Genomic DNA, 4184 nt, shown 5'->3' with positions numbered 1-4184 from the left:
ATGGTCATGATTGTATACTCTATAAATGTGGTGGTTTCACAAAAGTGCTTACTTTTTACTAGCCCTTTGCATTCTCTAGCAAGTCTTAGCCACATTATAATCATAGTCTTCCGAGTTTCTCAATTAAATTGGTTCTCCTTTACGATTTCAAGTTTGAAGTTGAGGTTTCAAATACATTTTTAAGTGTATCTACGTTAAAAATTTGATGCTTAACACTTCTCTATAGTTCAAATTTCAAATTGTTATAATCCCATAGGTGATGTTATATGGCTTGCTTGCTCTTATTGTGGCTTTGTACTTATATCAAGAAATTCCCATTTCTTCAAGATGTTCAATTTGAACGCCTTAGCACTTTTAGAATAACCACCACACAATTGCATATGATTATGCATCCCAATGTTGTGTTAGTCTTTTTTCATAAAAGAGGGGATGTGGGGTGTGCTGCATAATGAATGGGAGGTACTTTTAGGCTTTTCCAATGTAAACCTTCATCACAATTGTCAATTGCATGGGACAAGTGTTCATGATGTGTGCCCACCTATGTTGAAGTTTCATTAGAGCACAAATGTGTTGAATATTCTAGAAACACAAGATTTTTTGTCGTGTGCCCCATCCACCTGTGCGAAAGTTTCGTTAGAGCACCAAATAGTAGAGGTTTTTAAGGATATTCTAGATGCTAAAGTTCAAACCTCGGAGGAAGTTCTTGTTCCTACATCCCTTGGGCATGGTAAGCCACTTGGGCATGAACACTAGAGTGTCTATGCCATATGCACTAATCATGATCAAGCCTTTTGAGCTCAATGTCACGATTGGGTTGGTGGCGGTGATGGTAGTGGTGAACCTACATCGGCGGTTCCTGGTCAAGGAGTATTGTTGGATTGTGTGCTGTGGAAAGAAACAGAGTATGTACCAATTGCATTTCTAGATGGTCATCAAGTGTATGACGTATTTTCTTCTCAAACTCTAGAATTCTCAGCTCGTGCATATGCATTGATTGTTCATCATCCACTGTTTGTAGCTTCACCATCTTTAGCAATCATCAAGGCTGCTTCTTCTTCCCAAGGTTTACATTTTAATGATCCCCAAGAAATAGAGGCAGAAAATTTCCACATTGTTGTTGAGCAAAAAGTACGCTTTTACCCCTCTACTTGTGGAGGAGGCTGTAGTCATGGTGACCTGATAGTGCTTCCCTTGTGGAAATGCGATAAATCAAGGTAGATGGTACATTACACGAACACTCAAAATTGGAACCCCATAATTTTTGGCGTTTTGTTGTTGGAAGCAGCATGCCCTTTGCAGGATGAGTGGTTCGCCCAGAGCCAAAACAACACATGTTGTCTGACTTGCAAAAACTTCTCAAACAAAGGATGAGTTCATTGAGCTACAGAAGTGGCACAAAGAAGGAAGGCAGGAGCTTGTTCATCGCTTTAAACTCTCTGTTTGTTCCCTTCTTTGCTGAAAACTAGGCCACGTACTCATGTGCCTATGCATGTGGAATCGATAATACATATAACCTCAAATCTTCAACCCTCTATCACGTTATGGCTCACCATCGATTAATGGGACGTGGGCGTTGCAAGGTCTATCATACAAACAGGCGAGCAAGCCTCTTCACGTGCTTCAAGCTTTTTCAAATAACCAGCGCACCCAAAGGACCAGATAGTGCTGTATATTACGATTCAACGCTCATAATGATATTTCGACGCCCAGGTTGCCTACCACACAAAACTAAAAACATCCGTGCTTTAACAGAACCTAATCACAGAGCCACAATGAATTATGCGACAAAGATTTGAGAAGAAGGCAAATAGTCGACGACTTAAGGATACAAAGTGGACTACCTGCCATAATCTCCATGCAAAATTCATACACTCCTCCTTCCAAAAGGAGGAATTGCGGTGAGCGTGGATCGAACACGCGACCTTCAGATCTTCAGTCTGACGCTCTCCCAACTGAGCTATCCCCGCGATATGTACAATACGAGCTGCAATACATTTCAATTTAATGCATACTCACGCAACACGCCCCTGCATCACTCCATGAAGATAGGGACTGTTCAACCAACGCTACAGAAATTTACATGTTAGCAGCATAAGAAGAGAGGAGGTTCCTTGTCAACAAGCAAATTTAGCATCGTAGTATTTTGCTCCGTCCTCTACTCTTATGAAGGGCACACACCATTGTGGTCTCCTTATCCAATAAGATGAGCTCATCACTCAAAAGGGCTAGTCTATATTTATTTAATGCCCATTCTATCGTGTAGAGCTTATGGGAACCCTACTATGCATCCTTCAAGTATCAAAGAGAGGCATTTTGTCAAGCAACATGAAGGAGGCAATAATGGCTAGTCATGAAGACAATGTAAGAGGATTCAGAATAGAGACAATTATAGATATTTAAATGGAATGCCCTAAACACTCAGCACTTTAAATGTGCAGAAACATGCACCTCCAATCATAACAAGAATTGTCCATTCAAAAATATAGGCAAATTGTACATTCAAGGAGGTACATTCCTATTTTGTGGCCATGGCCATACAACCCAACTAATACAAATGGAATTTGCATAGTAGGTGGACATTGTGGCTCTCTCTTGGTTCTCCCTTCTGTGAGTAGGAAGGCTTGCCAATTAGCCTATCCTTTTAGATGGCACATGGTAGGGTGAGGAAGGTGGGTTACATTTTTAAAAGAGGGTGTTGGGATTTAAAACCCACAATCTCCCAATTCATGCACAAGAGTATTACTACTATATCAACCATTCTTCTTTAACACTTACAACCAAGAAGATCTTTACATATTTATGAAATTCCCATATTTAGTGGAGACGAGCCCCTCGAATGACACATGGGTATTGTGTTGTGCAATGCCATTAAAGAGACACTCTCCCCTCCCTCATTAAATTAATCAGCCTACCCCATGCTTGCCTTTCTTCCCAACTTTATCCCCCCCCCCCCCCCCCCCTTTTACTTTAATCATGCAGTTCCATGTCTCAACTAATACAAATGGCATTTGCATTTTTCATGACATTGGGGGCATACATTATGTATTTAAAGGTAAGGCTATTGGTGGTAATAAATGTGGCAATTAGTCAAGAATCACATTAGGAATTGACTAATGGGACACCACTGATATAAGGAACGAGGAAATAGAATCATATAGCATGGATATTCATCCTTTCAATATGTCTAAGTCTCTAATTTAGTCTTGCCCAAGGGCTCCTCCTCCTCCTCCTCTTTTGCCTTGCTCCCACTCCTAGCTGAGTTGCACTCCATTCCTAGCTTAAGGGATTAGATTTCACTTTGAAGGCTTCAATAGGCTAATGCTATTCAAAACGAGCCCTATGAGTTCCTCTTTAGCTGTCATTCACCTCTACCCAAAGTCTTACTCTTCTCTTGCTCTAGATTGGTTTTTTCACAGTGAAAGAAATGAGCATAGCTTTTCAATATTTTCTTGGATCACTTTAAAGTAAAAAGCAAAGTTGTTTCTTGATTATTATTGCATTTTTTTCTTCTAAGTCAAAGTCTGATTCTACATGGTTTGAGTGCCATCTGCATTGCAAGCTAGGGGGTCCTTGTAGGCTGTAACTTTTTGGTTATGCAATGAGTGACAAGAAAAAAGAGAAACAATCCTCCTATGCTACAACAGCATCACTTCTACCTAGCACTAGGTGGAATTGAGCCCTTCTTATCCTCCACCAATAGATTCTCCTTCTTAAGGAGGAGAACAATGAGATGAGGTGTAGATCTAAGGAATAAGAAGTAGTAGTAAAAGCTTCTAAAAGAAGTGAACTTCCTAGCCAATTTTGGATGACAAGTAAATCTATAATCAGGTAGAAGAGCTATATAAAAAGCTTAAAAGAGAGATTCAAGAGAATTTCAAAGGAGAAGTGAAGAGCTCCTTAGATATCCATGTGTTCACATGATTATTATAGAAGTAAAAGATCAAGATAAAAGGTAGCTCAACTCAAAGAAGCTCCGAATTGGAGGGCTACTTGACAACTAGAATTTAGTAGAAGACTCTTGGGAAGAGACCCATGAAACAATCAGTAAAACTTTACCAGGCTTTAGATGTGCAAAGTTAGAATTTGAGCTTGGTCAAGAAGGGGATCATGCAATTCTTACTTTCAAGGAAAGATCTAAAAGAACATAGATTATCAGACAATCCAATAGACACTATTGCAAATTG

General features: G+C 39.8%; 1 non-coding gene across 1 annotated transcript; it reads right to left on the bottom strand.

The window, feature by feature from the left end:
• Positions 1 to 1894: 1894 nt before the first annotated feature.
• On the bottom strand, positions 1895 to 1967 carry TRNAF-GAA (transfer RNA phenylalanine (anticodon GAA)). Its single transcript has one exon. It is a non-coding gene; the product is annotated as a tRNA-Phe (tRNA).
• Between the last annotated feature and the right edge of the window lie 2217 nt (positions 1968 to 4184).

Source organism: Dipteris shenzhenensis, chromosome 6 (assembly GCF_047967505.1).
Source record: "Dipteris shenzhenensis isolate YYH24624 ecotype China chromosome 6, Dip_SZ_1.0, whole genome shotgun sequence".
NCBI classification, from domain to species: domain Eukaryota; kingdom Viridiplantae; phylum Streptophyta; class Polypodiopsida; order Gleicheniales; family Dipteridaceae; genus Dipteris; species Dipteris shenzhenensis.
Note: the sequence above shows the minus strand (reverse complement) of the source record. Positions and strands in the feature narration are given on the sequence as shown.